The following is an 18309-nucleotide window of genomic DNA, read 5'->3' on the forward strand; positions in this document are numbered from 1 at the left end:
TTTTAATTAAAAATTATAGATTTACATTGATATATATGATAAACATTTAAGTCCTTTTTTTAAGTTTTATTTTTAAGTCTCATTTTTTATTCCGAATTCGGCGTTCAAATTATTACATTTTAAATTTACGTTAAACCATTTTCATTTTTTTTTTTTTTTTTGAAAAATTGATTTTTCAGATAATTTTATTATTATTCTATATTTTCATATTCGTACTGTCTTTTTGATTAATCGTTTAATAGGAGAATCACGAAAATCGATGGGCTGGAATATTTCTTATGGGCCATATACACTTAAAATAATTATCAGCATAATTTAAATAAAAAAAATGGTATGATTAATTACACAAGGGGAAAACAATTTTCTTTTTTACGAAAGTTATTTCATAGAGTTATTAAAATAAATTCATTTTTTCATTTAAGTTCTCAGGGCTGTCATGATTAGATTGTGATTAAATATTGATTCCTAATATTCATTGAGGTTAATAAGCAATCAATTTCTCAGTCTCAACATGATATGGTGCTCTCGTGATAATATCCGATTGACAATTATACTATGTTTACGACATATTGTAAAATGTAGCGATATTAATTACATTCATTTGAACTGATATGGTTATAATCCTATTAATTATTATAATTTTAATACTTTTTTTATTTTTGATGCACATAAACAAGATACCTTATTTACATTCACATAAATATCAAAAGTGTAAATGAGTAGTTTTATATTTACTAAAACAGAGACTTTAGTTTCATAAAAATATATAAACGTATTAAAAGTCATACATATTAACATATTAAGAACTCTATCCAAATGCGTTGAGTGAAAAATAATCTCAAAGTTTATATTAATTTGTTTTGTAAATAAGCATTTTAAAATTATTATACGAGTACATTTTTTATCGTAAGAATTGACAGAGTTTCTTAAAAAACAAATACACCGATTGAAGGTTAATACTAGAGATTATAGGTAAAAGCAAAATTCGTGCAAAGTAACGAGCGTAATAGTAGGACGTAATTAAAGCAGATTAAATCGATGGCGATGTAAATCGTTAAAAAATTAACTATAGAAACACGTAAATTTCTCGACAATAATAATAATAATAATAATCTTAATACAAAATTCGGTCACGTGCCGTCTGGAGCAAATGCGATTTTCATGTACCATTAATACAAAAGCTCACGTCCGCTGATTTTTGCCCATTAAATGTATGCCTGACGGGCGCGTACCCACCACCACCACCGCCATTACCATCGTCATTACTACTATTACCCCCGTAGTGGTCGTTACCTTTACGCGCGTGCGCACAAATACACACACACACGCACACGCACGCGCACACACACACATATACTGGCCAAATGCACATGCATTATTCCTGTCAATTGTCCAGGATTTTCGTAAGTTTTAAGTCATCACTCCTCCCTTGGTCATTACTCCCTTGTACGTACGTCCATCATCGTCGACCTTATTACCCGCTCTTCTTAGCAGTTGTCCTTTCCGAATTTAATATAATGACATATTTATTACAGTGCTATCGGTGGAGCTTAAATGTGCAGCACACACATAAAGGACACTTTATATATACATTATACATGGAGACCGGTATTTCCGTTAAACTATTCTGACGCTTATCTCCAAGACGAATCAGTATTTGGTTTTAATCCCCACGGGCGAATGACTATCGGAAACCGGCTGGGGACGCGAAGGGATGACGTATGTGGACGTTCTTCCTCCAGTATTCATCACGAATTGTCTCTACAGCCGTAGGGCTGACAGCACTGCTATCTATAATTTATGCGAATTAAATACGTATATATATTGTACGCGTATGCATATAGCCATGCGTTGCTATGTCAATTTGCACACTTTACGCGATTTGACACCCTATTCCACCCGATTGATTTGCGACACCTTTTCCACCGAACGATGATGTCTGAAATTCGTATTAAACGCTTGTGATGTGATGTATACGATGGCCAAAGAAAATAAATCATTATAACCCAGGAGTGACTAGCCTATGTTGTACGAACGTAATGTGACACACCACCTTATGAGGTATTTAAAAATTAGTATTTGGAAACTATAAATTCATAACGTTTATAACTTAAAATTGTTATTTTAGATACGCATCAATCAGTTTAATTTAAAAGTAAATATTTGATAAAAAAATAGAGAGAAATATCTTTGACAATCCCGAAAATCAAATTTGTGTAATAGAGGAAAATTAGTTTCACTAATTTGTTGCTTTGTTATAGGCGCACGTAAATACTTTTAATGAAAAATGCACATTGTCCCTCCAAACATGTTCGTCATTTTTAAAACGATTTTACACAAAACACTATTTTAATCAGCAATTATTAAAATCGATAAAATAAAATGTTATAACAAGCATAAAAAGGAAAAGCACTCCTAACTACATTGGATACAACAACATTTTCCGAAACCAATATATAATCCCAACCAACATAACCAAGAATCAAATACCACCCATACACGAAACCTTCACCCACTTGTGCACAAAGTTTAAAATCCACTCATTTATTAAAAATAAAATAACATTCCCAAAATTTCCACCTTGGCTTTGGAAAATCCACATAAATACCGAATTAACCAAGTATAATAAGCAAGAAACAAATTCGATAATTATCACGTCCCACTTCAAAGAAATCATCCAGAATAAATACTCCAATTTTTCGCAAATTTACACCGACGCATCTAAATCTCATCACGGAACTGGTTTTGCAATCATCAAAGAAGAAACCGAAATTTTACATAAGCTTCCTCCGGAGAGCAGCATTTTTACAGCAGAAAACTATGCCATCTTAGAAGCTATCAAATCAACAAACCTAACACCCTCTAATAACAATATTTAAATTGTAAGTGACTCTTTTAGTGCTTTCCTTGCTCTCCTAAACCCCTTCTCGACAAATTAAATAACCCAGAATATCCAAACCGAACTATATTCAACAAAAAAAAAAATTTAGAATTTATGCGGGTTCCCTCACACACCGGCATTGCCGGTAACGAGATGGCCGATAAGTCAGCAGACAAAGCAGCTAAAACCATCTTACATCCAACAATCACTGACATACCGACTAACGACATAAATACTTCCATTAGAAACAAAATAAATATGACATGGCAAAGTTACTGGGATTCTGTTCCACCTTCCAACAAATTAAAAAAAATCAAAAAATCCACTCAAAAGTGGCACCATCTTCATAATTTAAACAGACGACAAGAAGTCACTCTAGCCAGAGTTAGAATTGGACATTCTTTTCTGACCCATTCTTTCTTAATCAGAAAAGATCCACCACCCATATGTAATCAATGCCAAGAAGACCTAACCATCCAACACATCATCCTAGACTGCCCAGACCTCCAAAACATTCGAAATACCTTATCGATACCCAACAATTTAGAAGAAGCTCTCCATGAAGACAACACCATAAAAATCTTAAATTTCCTTACACAAATTAACATTGTAAACAATCTTTAACCAATATGTATTCTGTATTCATAGCCTAAGACTATTGTAACCTTTGAAATGTAATTATTAATGTAACTCACACAACGTAACATGTACACAAGGCTAATAACCTCAGATGTTGAAGCCTTTTTTTTCTTCCAATAAAAAAAAAAAAAACAAGTATAAATGGACCAAATATTATTCTACTGCATTACTCTGCATTAATATATTGGAAGTAGACAGTGGCGTACACAGAAAAATATTTCGGGCGGGCTGTAGCCCACTAGGCCACCCCCCTATATACGCAACTGGAAGTAGAGACTTATAGTAGATACATAGAAGGTATAAAGTTTGTATCATTCAAGTTGTTTTGTCTTATAAAGAAATTTTATTATTAAAGTAAGTCGCCATCATTAATTCAGTCCATAAAAAAAAAAAAAATAAAAAAAAATAATGTACTCATATATGTTCGAATTTTACGTACACATAGAATATATTATTTAATTAGCAGGAAAATATTATACAGTTAATCATTCTTGGTGGTTTTTTTTTTTTTTAGTTTAAATATTTTAAAATGTCTTTACAAATAAATTGTAATCAGGTTATGAGTGAAATAAGTTATGTTTAAGTTTTGCGAACACTTTTTACTTATGTAGCATTAAATTTCATTGGATATTACATGGTACTTTTAAGTGGTAATTTTTCAATGTTCTTGGTAATAATAACCCAAAGCTTGGAAATGATAATAAATTCTGTCTAGAGACCGTTTTTACTTAGCGTCTGGTTTAATAAAATAAACAAATTTGGGGTTTCTGTTGTTTGAAATATAATGTGAGATAAATTATTTAATTTAGTTAGTTTTAAACTAAAATAGAAATTATATTCTTAATTCTATATCCTAAACACACAAAATTATTCCTAAAATATAAATATACAACAGAACTAACTTTTCATTTACATAAATTATAATAGGAATTTTACTAATGACCAATTAAGAGGATTGAGAGAATTTGAAAATAATAACTTGATATTTCATAAATTTCTAACCACAAGATACGATGCACTATATCAAACCTTCATATATGTTTAAATAATAAATTATTAAATAAATATTCTGTCTGGGTGAAACAATTTCAAAAACAAAAGCTTCTAATTCAAAATATAAATTTAAAAAAGGAGAAAGGAGAAAAAGCATAAAACATAAAAAAAAGTTCTTTGTTAAGCAAATTCTAAAAATAATTTTTATTTATCGACATAGCTAGATCAAAAAAGATAAAAAAATAATTTGTTAACAAAACAATTGTAGTACTGCGTAAATATTAAATTCGGAACAGTATTTATACATTATATTTTAGCGGAACGGTTGTTTTTATAATTTTCGTGCATTAAAAATTCTAATGTAACTCATTATGTCTCTTACATTGTATATTCTGTTGAAAAAAAATAGTAATGATAATTACAAGATGGTATAAGATGCTGTATTATAATTTGTTAAAAAAAAATCTGACTTTCGATAAAGGCTTATCGGTGACGGCTGGTTTTATAAATTTTTGGTGTCTTCATTATTTTTAAATCACGAAAAAGCAATACGCTTACATAACGCAAAATACTCGGGTGATCTTTTTTTTCTTCTTTGATTTAAATCCTCTAACAAAATCTAATAAAACGTATATTAAAACAGTGCACAAGAAAGTAAAAATAGTCGACTTTTATTGGTGTATTATTATTATTTCATAACAACATCCAAAAATAATTGTAGGGTCTCATTATTGTAAAGTTGCATTCAAATAAACGGAGGGTGGTTTCAAGTCCACGATTATTGATTTTTATATATAAATATAAATGTGTATACATTGCAGTAGAAATGAAAACTAATACACTCCCACCGCACAATATCTTTCATACGCGTTGTCTATACTTATGGAAATTATTGAATACAACGTTTTGCTCAGATACCTTTAATTGCGAACTCATTGTTTTGCCATCCAAAATGCTTTAAAATGTCGTCAATGTGTCATTATTGGTATCAATGAATCACATAATACCTATATGAAAAAAACCTGGGAAAACATTAAATTCGTAGAAAGTTAATTGTACATCTAAGAAAGTTTTAATTTAAAAAAACATGTGTAGACCGAAATTGATCGATTGAAAACAAACAAATAAAAGGGTTGTTTGAATCATCTAAATAAAGTCACTACATTGGTTAGTTATAATTTATAAGAATCTGACGATCGGTGTTGACCTGTAATCGTTATACTTAGTAAATTGAGATAATATTTTAGTTTTGATACTTGGATTCTTGGAATTTTATTTTTTGTTAAAAATATTTCGTGTTAAAAGTAAATCATTGTTTGCTTTTATTAATGTTTTTTTTCACATAGCCAACTTAAACATTTTTATTCAATTTCAGAAATAATAAGATGTTTGGACGAGTTGAACAAATACCTTAAATAATAATAATAATAATAATAATAATAAATAAATACATCTTGAAGAGTTTTAATTATTAAAGAAATGTGTTTACTTTGGCGACACAGGAATAATTAAGGTGTAAATTTAATGATAAGGGAAATTCTTGGACGTAAATTAGCGTAAGCTATGAAAAACAAGTAATGCGAAGCTCCAGAAGAAGTTTTTCTGAAATAATTAAAATAATTATTATTATTATATTTTAGTTTTCAAAATATTCTGTTCGTTTGATTACTTCACGTCTGCATAACGAACATTAATAACAATAGTATCTTTTAAAAATTATATGCTTTGGAAGGGAATGTTTGAAAAAATGTAATTGTGCTGTGATTAAGAACAAAAAAAGCAGTTGATAATTAGGTAAATTTTACATCGAAATAAAAAGAATATATTGGCAAGAAGAAAGCGGAGGAGATATCTGTATGAATTTAAAAATTGTAGGTTTAATTAAATATTCATATTAAATAAATCAAATTTGTGGATATTTTAGATAATTATATTTAAAAATTTGAAATGATTGATACATTCAAAAAAAATCTAAGGCTTATATTATTATGTTCATTATATAATTAAAGATCTTCGTATATATTCGATTTATTAAGTAGGACTGAAATAGATAATTATTATTTTTTTTTTTTTAGCATTTCAAATTCTTTTGTAGTTTTGTTTGTCAATCACACTCGATATATCGGTACACTTAACGCATCATCATCGTTATTGCATTAAAATAATTGTTATAATAACGAAAAACTAATGGTAAAAACTTGTAAGCGCTACTGATAACCTTAAATTGACATTTTTCGATGGGTAGGTATATTCGAATGGTAGAAGGAATTGTCAACTCGAGCATTACAAGTGCTCATAGTATATTTAATACGGTTCCGTAATAATTTAGTATTTGCAGAATGCGTACAAAAATAAAAAGAAAAACGAATCGGATTTACTTTGTTTTCGTATGATATGCTCTACAAACATAATCCGTGATATTATTTTTAAACGTTTTCATGAAAATTCGTTTTTTTTTCACGTAAAATTTAACAATTCATGAATCGAAAAACAAAAAACTATAGTATCACGTACTTCACGAATAGTTTTATTGAAACTTCAATTCATTCAAAGAGTGAATATAAGATACATTATTTTTTTGGAATGTATCAAAATTATATTCAAACAGAAAAATAAACTTAAGCGCTGAACATTTGTTTTCATAATATTTCATCGCAATCGTAAGTGATCCCTGTATTATGTTGATTTAGCCACGCTGTGAATAAAAATAAAATGTGTAATGCTTCAATGTATTTGTGTACGTATACCGAGTAGCATAGAACTATGAAAAATGTTCAGTGTTTAAAAATAAAATGCGTTAAACGTTGTCAGATTTCTTAGGGAAAATTCAATACCACTGTTGCACGAGTCGTCAAATAATATATGGAACTCGGAAAACAACGGAATAAACATAATATTATAAAATGACTTTAGAAACTCAGCGAAATTTCACTTTGCACTGTTATACAAACAGATGTTATAGAAATAAGCTTTTTTTATTATTACGTGTGCCACACTCGACTTCACGTGTTTAGTGAACGCACTGTAATAAGGATCATAATTCATGACGTTTGAGGGAAATGTGATAAACAGTGGATAGCGAAAGCTATATCCTCATAGCCGCATGGTAATAGGTGTACGGAACTGTGTTTCATTCGAACGCGAACAATGACACATTTTACAAGGATAATAAAAAAAAGATCTATTTTGAAAGTACACAAATATGGCACAAATATCTCGCGTGCTACTTTGAGATGTGAAAAATTTGATGAATAAAAACGAAAATAATAAATTAACCATTTCTATATAATTACAAACCTATTGTTTCCTATTTCAAGAGAATGTGTGAAATAGAAAACCATATGAATATAAACCCTCTGACTAATATATAATTGACCAGGAATGAGCTTATCATATATCACTATAAAAATTCTTTCCTATAAATAAACGAAAGAGTACTTTTAAAAGGTACCTAATAAAGTCGTGGTGACCGTTTGAAGCGTAAACAGTGGAATACTGTACGTAAAACGTCGTAGGTATACTTGTTACATAGATGACGGCAAATATTATGCGTATTATAGCTTGAGTGAAACATTTCAAGAGTAGATTTCAACCTAACATAATGCATATTACATTCGAAAATAAATTCATCGAACAGCAAAACATTTTCAAGTAGATATTATTCAAATACTCGCGTATCTGCGCATACGCGCATACGTCTTTCGTCTATTAATACTTACAATTTTTTAATTAAATCCAATTTTACATAATATTCGTAATGCGTTTAGGAAAATATATATTTCTCTATGCCTGGCGATATGTATTTATACGCACAATTGTAATTTAAAGGGTTATACAGTCTTTATCCTGGCCCCGACTGCACGAGCAGCGGGAAAACCTAATTTCCTCCAGTGATTTACGATCCGAACAATAATGATTCCCGCAAATAATTACTCCTATACACCACGGTATTATTCCAGTGAAACTCAAAAGTAAACATCGTAATGGAATCGTTCGATGGCCAATATAATATATCATTGGTACGTTAAGTTGTTCGTGTGAAATCCGTACTGTTACACGTGAAACGGTTTCGAACTCATTACATATTCGAATCCCTTGTTTAATTAATTTTAACTCTTAGTATAATAAATCGTTGCGTACAATAATAATATTATCGTAATATTTATTGCAGATTTTCAATACAATGCAGAGCTTACTTATTATTATTGTTATTATTATTATTATATAGTTTTATTCATATAGATACCTACATCGTCACCGGTTTCGAATCGAATATAAAATCTTGAAACACGAATATCCCGATACGTATAATGTAAAGGCCACGCGATCTTCTTCAGTCGTTTTTTATCGGATCGCAATGTAATTTCCGAATCATTTTTATCGTATATACGTTGAACGCAGTACATGATATATAATACAATAGTCCACTGTACACAATATGTCTAAAAAGTGTGGCAACTTTTACATGTTATTCGCCGAGGTTTTCATATATTTCAGGCATGCCGTATAAATAGATTGCCTGGAAAGTTTGGAAACGTTTTGTACTGTTTGTACATATAAATCGTTTTTGTGTGTATATATATTTATATATACATACATATGAATGTATTGAAATAAAATGTCCATACAGGCAGCATCGTACGTTTTCACGATACAATCGAAATACTGCGTGTTCTAATAATAATGTACGTTTGATGCATTTTTTTATCTTTTGTGCAAAGGACGTTTCAGGCACCGGTCACGTACGAATTGTAAAAATAAGGGAAAAGTTTTATTATTATTATTATTATTATTATTAATTTGTAAGAAACTCAAAAAGTCGCGTATGTTGTCGATAAAAATTATCAGTTCGCCCGATGTTGTAGTTGTTGTTGTTGTTGAAAAAATAAAATTACCTACACATAAGGTCATAGCTAGGACTTTGGGACACAAAAGTTTTTTTACTTTTTAAACTCGTTTGTATTCATAGCGTTTATTTGTTCAAATATATATAAATATTTTTTTTTGTTCCCTGACTTGTTTTATTCTATCCCTATTTTGTGATCTGGCGATGAATTTTAATTGGAACGTTTTTTTTCTCCATGCTATTTTACTATTACTTTTTATCGTCACAGAGACAGATTAAACGATGATGTTTGTGCAAGGGAGAAAACGTTTAATTAAATCGATAAAAAAAAGTATTAATTTCAATTATAATTTATACACGAAGGGAAACACAAGGTGAACGAAATTAAAAACTTTCTACCTAAAAGATTTGAATATGGCTAGAGAATTAATGTGTCGTTTCGTAAAACATGCGATATTGTCATTTAAATGACACGCAAAAGTTAAAGTACGATGAAGATTGATAAAACCTTAAACGTAATATTGATAAAGACAAAAAAATATTTGAACACAATAAGAAATTAAACTTTAAACTTGTATGTATATATATATATATATATATCTGTATACTGTATATCTGTGAAAACGCTTTGTCTTTCATGATAGTAAATCTAAAAATGATAAAATGATAAATCTAAAAAATATATTAAGGTCAAAAGAACTTTATGAATTTTTTATTACACAAATGTTTTAGTAAAAATTAATTAAATCTTAAACACGGTTCGAATTTAATAAGTAAATAAATATACAATCTTAACATGGATTCAAATTAGATTAATTATTACTTTTACTTTTCAAGAACATTAACAACTTTAAAATTTAATTTAAAGCTATGTTACGCAAAAGAATAATTGTAATACATTGTTCCTTAAACAGATGTGTGATAATTACATTTTAGATGCTTTAATTTATTTCAATTGTTTACATTGATGGTACAAGAGATTGTTGCAAAACAAAAATAGATTACAAGTTTAAATTAATCTTTAATTGTTAATTTAATTTAATTTTATGATATATTTATTCGATTTTATGTTTAAAGTTGAAATTTCTTAAGTATAAATTCTAATATTCGTGTAGTAAAAATTAAAAATGATAATTCGTTATTACTAATCACAATATAGGATGAAATGAGCATTATTTTTAATATAATATCAATATTTTGTGGAATAGCATCAATAAAAAACTATCAAATATCAGCTTTTAACATAAATAATTTTTTTCCTTTTTGATTTGTTAAAAATTATATGATTATTCTTTATACACAAATATTTCCAAGTAAATTACTTTAAATTTTTTTCAATTGTCTCTACTTTTATTTCATATTCTATAAATAGTTAATGTTGTTGGATCAACGGTAATTTTTATACCACTTAAATGTTGACTTTTGTCGATCAATGAAATTTAAAATATTTGAAACAAATCATGTTAAAATTACCCCAATAAGTTACATTTTACGAACATACTAGTACATTGTGTGTTGCACTCGTAAATGATACAGTTTATTACGTAATGTCTCGGTTTAATATCATGTTTATTCCATGTTATTGTCACGAATTACAAAGTTATTACCTTCCTAAGGTGAAGAACATTTATGATCGTGTTCAACATAAAACTATTATTACTAATATTACTACTTATACAAATACTTACGAGTATACCATTACTACTACTTGTACTACTATTAATAAATACAGTAGTGGTCATTCCGAGACATTATAAAACTGTAAAGACTTTTTAAAGTTCTTTAAAAGCTAAAATATGTTACACTTTTAATCGTACTTTACCGTAATGGCAGCAATTAAGTCGTCGCAGAAGAATCGAATTTGTCGGACGTCGTGAAGAGAAATTACTGTAAACAAGAATCAATTGATGGAAACGATAACGTGTATCCAGTACAACCAATTGGACGCATTTAGTAGATGCAACACGTTCATATTTTGAGGTCTGTCTGCGTCCGGATAATTTCGCGAAGAAAACACAAGAATTCAAAAAAAGTTGATGACCTAGAAGTCACAAGAGGATTTACGATGGGCGATTTAATGGAAATCGGTGTAATATAATATTTCAGTAATAACCCCGGCCTAAACTAATCGCGCGTATATTAAACCGCACGATGAGTTAAATTGTTCATTTTCGCCAACTGTTGGTCTCGTATTATTATAAACAAGAGCACCAAAGAAGTCTGCACAACCGCTTACGAGAATTCCGGACTATGGACGTGAATGGGACTTTCAAAACAACCCCTTCCCATCTCCCCTACCGGTAGTTGATAATTATAGTCCCTTCGGAGTAACTACACAGCATACATACACAGTATACACACACGCACAAATGCTCATACGGACGTTAGCACGACATTATATTCAGAGCTCGTTATTATACAGAAGGAAAACCACCGTAAAGGGAGGGGGGGTATTTGGTCGCGATTCAGGTGACCATGAATACCACAATATGCGGAAATAGACCGCGAGGGGATCTGCGATGTTTCACTTGAGGAAAGGATCGGGTTCCAGTACAGTTTCGGGGAAAGCTTTCAACAGTGCATCGCAGTAGGGTAATAACAATACTGGTAATCGTAATACTAGCACGGGGCCGCGGGATCGATGAATATAATAATATAAATATTTAACCGAAAAGGTCCGCGAACGATTGTTGTGGGCACATCGGAAATAGGTGTACATCGCACGGTGCGGTGGTCCGTACATCGTTAAAACTTTTGCTCCTAGACTTGAATCGGCTGCGTCTCATCCGGGACCGACTGCAATACCACCGCCCTGTACTGGCAACCTAATGGACCAGTCGAATCTCCGGACGGGATAGAAGGGCTCGAAAATGTCACCGTGTCCCAGCCGTAAGCAGCATTTGGCCCGGTCGCGTGCCCGTCGGTTATAAATTATGATACCGCCGTTACCCGTCTTTACAACTACCACTGCCGCCGCCACCACTGTTATGTGGTCTTATATAATATCCTTGCGTTCCAGCAATTCAATTTTCCTTTGTCGTATTCTATAACGGATACTGCCAATATAGACATAGCAGTTGTGGCGGTGGACGTAAAATTATCGAGAAAAAAGTTTCGCGTCACTACCACTGCCACCGGCAGAAGTTCCCGTGATATCGTATAAAAAAAAATAAAAAAAAAAAATAAGAAGATATTATCATATTATCGTCGTAAATATAAGTGAGCATTTGTTTTTTTTATCTACACGTGTGGCTACCTATATGCAAGTGCATGCCGTAGACACAAAGCATCGACTTCAAAATATAGTGGTCGTCAACATCGTCCGGCCTCTGACCGAAATATGACTGTAACCGTAGAAACGATTTTTTACTATTTTCGCTTTCAAAAAATGCATGAATGTTTTCTCTCATTGAATTATCGTATAATCGCTGAAATGTATATACGATATCATAGGAATACTACATATATACATAAATTATCGTATATTGTGTAAACGCTCACTATTAATGTAATATTTTCGTACCAAGAACACAATCCTCACTCCGTGCATTAATACTAAAAATACACTTTTAGAACTATTTAAACCATCAACCAGACATTAAAATTGAAAACGTGACATTATATAATCAACGTACAACCAAAAAAAAAAATAAATAACCAGGAGGTGCATGGGTTGGTGTATATAAAATGTATATAATGTACGGGAAAAATAAACGACCATGAAAAGTACTACGGAATAGTATACGCGGTAGCATGATGTAATTTTCATAATAATAAATTTCATTAAATCCAACTTACAGCTTCCTACATGCCTAACTGGGGGTACTCCTAACCCTACATTTAACATTCACCTTAATAATCATGTCTGTATACACCACACACACATATATATGTATCTACAAAACTAAAAATTATAATACGAAAAACCTTATTTTTACTAGATCAAAAGTTAAACAGTCGTATAGATATACATTAGATAATTGAACATTGAACATTGTTTATATTTAAATGTAAAAGCCCATACGGTTCTGTATTGATATTATTTGTTAGTATAAAGGTATTTTGTAAATAAGATAAATTGATAATATTTTCTACATTGAGCGTAACACGAAATGTTAAAATGTGTAGCGAATATTTCGATTTGGTTTAAGGTTGACGGTAATAAATCGAATATTTGTGTGTTACGAAAAAAAAACCAATGACGAGCGAGAAAAATCGATAGAAGCAACGAGTCAAAACACTGATGTAATTGAAACTTTGTCAGTAACTTCTGAAAAGGTTTTGATGCTTCGTGACACACGAATTTTTTCACCACGATCACGTGTAATGTTAGCGGTACAAAAGATAACGGGACTTGCATAGTCTGCTGGAGTACCTAAACTTAAGCCGAGCATTTAAAAGCGTGAAAATCTCAACATCAAACTATTATTTAAGGCACCCATGGTGACTTGGACAGCAGCCAACCTAACCTTTATCCAAGAAGTATTCGCTCCGATGTTGATATGCACACGTACGTACATCTTAAAATGACCAAAAATAACGCCAGCGCCGGAAAAAAATGGTAAGTAGAATAATAAAAAGTTTGTTTTTTTCACCACTATCCGCACTATAATAAGCAGTCTGTATCTATACATAACGAAAAGCGTATTTTTCATTATTTTTCAAAGACTAACTGTAAAAGCGTATAATTTTTAATAATCGAATCTTTGAATTCCGGAGAAAAAAACACAATTAATATAATAAAAAATGAATGAATGCTTATACGTTGTCAGGTTTTGTTCTGAGGTTTATTCTAAAAGTGTACGTTTTTAATACAACTCAATCACTTCGAAATACGCTAATAACAAACAAAATCGAATTAAAATGTCAACAAGTAAGACGAAGAAAAAAAAACTTCTTTAAATTATTAAATTTTTTAAGACTAAATTTTAGGATCGGGAATATGTGGGTAGAGTTATCTTTTGATGCGGTTCAAGGTTGAATACGACATTATCTGAACGAATATAGAAAACACAACGATCGTCTTCGAATGCCATTAAGGTGTACAAAAGAAGGGAACTTGGAGATCGAATATCGCCCTATTGACTGGTTTTTGTTTGATTTTATATCGGTGTAATGAATGAGTCATTTTTTTTTTTTATATAATCAATAAATAGATGAAACCACGAAAAAAAATGTTCATTTAAATTATACATGCAGTAAATAGTAGTAATATTCCCAACAGTTAATAACAATTTGTGTATCAGAGTTGATTTTTTTTTTTAAATTTGATTTTTCACCGTTCGGAAATCAAAGGAATCTGTTCCGCTTTTGGAAAACTGTCGTTAGTAATAATGTCGTTTCCGGTTGAAGGTGCGATCTTCGCGTGCGCGTTTGCACACGTGCGAGATAAACCTACGGACGCGAATTCCTGCGACAGAGGTCACGTGCTACCGGCCGTCGGCAACGCGTAAAATGTCAATTATTCGGAAACAAGCGGTGTTTTCTGAAGCCTTGAGAGGGCGACGAAACGCCGTCGGACGCGTTCGTACATCGTAGCGGCCAGTACGTCACGCGGGCAGTATATTTATCAACACGACGCGCTAGCGATTCTCTGCCGTATACATATAGGTACTACGTGTGTCTTCTTCATTTTAATCCGTTTGTGATTTGTTTGAATTTTTATTTCGTCTCCGACGTCCGTATCACGGGCCGTTTGTTTCGGTACACGAATAAGTATATGCGCCCGCGTGACACACGCACGTACCCACTCAATCTCTCGTTTTCAGTCTCTCTCTCACTTTCTCTCTTTCTGGTAAACTTCCACTCACGCGCGCTCTCGCCGCGTCCTCTGCAGTCTTCGACATGATATATTAGTACGTACATCCCGCGCGGTACGGTAGTGACGGGCAACGTTTCCAAAGAGTTTCCCCTTCCATACCAGTAATATATGCTATACACAACTCATATGCAGTGCCGTGAAATAAGTCATCCTCGTAGACACCAAGTTCTTCTCCAATCGGAGTACGGATAACGATAATAATGCGCGAGAAAAAATGTTACTTGCGAGATTATAATTTTTCAGATTGTCGTCCGATATCACGTAAAAATAACGAATCGTAATGGTTTTTGAATTTGATCTTTTTTTTTTTTTATGTAAATATGTTTTGTCGATGATGTGTATATACCGTCTGGCGCCACGGCAATATTACTCTTATACTGTTACTATACTTTTTACTCGCGTGTAAAATCATTTTGTTGTAAATAATAGGTAGTAATTATTACAATTGCATATATTAGTGGATCGATTTGCTAAGCCGCCAGCATATTAATTCTAAGTATATTTATTTTTGTTACGACTTGTGGTTTAATACGATGATTGTAAAGTGTATTTTTCAGTGGTAATGCATTCAATTATATTTATCTCGTGCTCATATTTATACATTTTGAATTATCATATATATATATATAAATATATATATACGACCGAGTGTGAGCAGATAACGTTAAATCCACTAAATGGACCGTATAAGATGTTTAGTGCGTATTCGTATTTTTGGTTTACAAACACGTTATGCTGTTACGTATATGATCAACGGCAAAATATATTTCGAACATTTTTATTGAAAATTTATTTATTGAGTTTTTTTTTTTTTTTAAATAACGTGGAAATATATTATTAACGGTTGAAAGTACGAGTTGAGAGCTTACAGAAATTGCTATGTTCACAAAAACCGTAACAGGACCGTCTGATTGCTGTACAATCTTTATGTTGCACAGTAAGGAAAAAACAAAGGGAACAATGCGTATTCGTATGTCAAACGCGTCATTCAGCAGAATTGTAATAAGAAAATATTAATAAATGGTTAATTTGTTTATCAGTAAGAAATAATCTTTTATAAGAGAAAACTTTACTATAAAAACCGTAAATGTAATCTGTAAGAGTTATGAAAAAAAATGATATATATATATATATATATATATTTATATTATATTAACCCTTATATTGTTTTTTCTTATTTTTTGTTGTTTCATAATATTAAAATCCACATAACGTAACGGAAATATTAAAGAATTTCAAGTATTGAACATTTCCACGAAGTAAATCCATCGGTTATAAAATGTAATTTGTGTAACTAAGTTATTTTTAAATTCTTCAAGTTTATTAAGTTCGATATAACTAATTCGATATAACCTACCTGTAGTTCTAAAGTATTGCAACAATTTTTGATAGAAATTTGTTTTACTTCAATTCATATACAAAATTAATAAAACTCAAGTATACGACGTAGGTATAAAATCTATACCGATGAAGAATGTCAAACCAAAATATTTTACATGAGTTTCATTTTGTTACATAACCTCGAACATCCTGATGTAGACAGTTCATTTGAATTTTTTCTCACGAACAAATGAATTTGCTATAATTTAATAAATGGTTTATATGCAAAATCTTCGTTTTCCGTTGTTTTTATAAAGGCTATTTGAATATTTTTCTTTTTGATGTTGCAGTATAAGTTAATTATTTTCAAAACCAATTAAACGATTGTGAATTTTCTATTTCACAATTAAACAACAAATATATCTAACTTATTTTTACTTTTATTATAATTTGTTATTAAATTTTAAAATCCGTAAGTTTTTTTTTTTTTTAATTATCAAGAATAATCGAGCTAACGAATATATGGTTACTCAATTTGACTAATTATGATGTTTTCCAGCAGATCTTTTTTTACAAAAAATAAGTTATTTTTCTCAATATTTACGAACAAGTTTTAACTATTCTTTTTTTTTAACATCTACTAAAAATCTATTAAAAACTATAAAAAAAAATCTAATTAATCAAGCTGTAATGTTGTATATGAATTATACAAAACTAATATCTAGACAACGGTTGGGATATAAACAGTAATGTTTATATCCCAAGTATAAGTACTTTGTAGAAATATCAAAATGTAAAAGTAAATTGTTTGCAGTGATTGGACAAAAAATAATTGTTTTAGATGAAAATTTTGAAATTTTAAACGTATGAGTAATTCTAAATTATAACTTACTATGAATAGATAGAAAAATCTATAGAATAATTATTTTATTATGCATAGGTAACATATAAGCTGAGATTAAACCTCAATTAACCTAAGATTATATCAAACTAATGGATCGGTGATAATTGTATAGCATTAAAAAAAATATATGTTAACAATAATAGTATTGAATGATTTTTGATTGTAAATGTACCAGTATATTAAAGGCCATTTTATCAATAAACAGTAAAAATAGTAGATTAACTGATTTCGGTTTTAAATTAACTAAAGATTAAAATAATTTCAAATTTATCAATCAAATTCAATCAGAATTTAAGTAAACTGAGTTTTATAAGCTGAAAATGTACTATCAATAATTGATAGTAGAATTATTGAAGTAAGCTACAGCAATAATATACCATTAGCATGTTGTTATCTTCATATCAGTAACCTTTCCGTAAAAGTTTTTATTTATCCTTAGATCATTTTCAGTATTTTAAAAGTTTTTTTTAATAAGATGAAACCTTGCAAAAAAAATTACAATTGTGCCATTTATTGATATGATCTTTACGTGTTGTCAATAAATATGGTCTTCTATTATTGAATTGCCTGTTTATATAATTCAGAAACTTAATCTTTTCATTACTACTGTTACAACTTCTATTTATGTCAGTAATCTAGATTTAACTATATTAGATGGTTACAAATGAAAACAATAAATTAATTAAGTGAATAGGTAGGTTATTTATTTACTTCGATATTTTCATTTCACGAATATTGAATAAAATGAAAAAGTCAATCGTAACGTTGTTTGATTATGAACAAAAATGTGATATTATCTATGATAATATGAACTTGAACTAAGTTTAAACACTTAAACTAACCAAAATATTTCGGTTACCTTAATTTATGGTTAAGGTTCAGTTACAATTTAACTAATTGGTAGT

At 30.2% G+C, this 18309-nt stretch overlaps 1 protein-coding gene across 1 annotated transcript in view; it reads right to left on the reverse strand.

Moving 5' to 3' along the window:
- The window catches only part of LOC112683883 (CUGBP Elav-like family member 2), a 71359-nt gene that overhangs the window by 11073 nt on the left and 41977 nt on the right, over window positions 1-18309 (reverse strand). The gene's annotated exons all lie outside the window — the stretch shown is intronic.

This window comes from Sipha flava, unplaced genomic scaffold (genome assembly GCF_003268045.1).
Source record: "Sipha flava isolate LNK unplaced genomic scaffold, YSA_version1 237_pilon_pilon, whole genome shotgun sequence".
Lineage (NCBI taxonomy): Eukaryota > Metazoa > Arthropoda > Insecta > Hemiptera > Aphididae > Sipha > Sipha flava.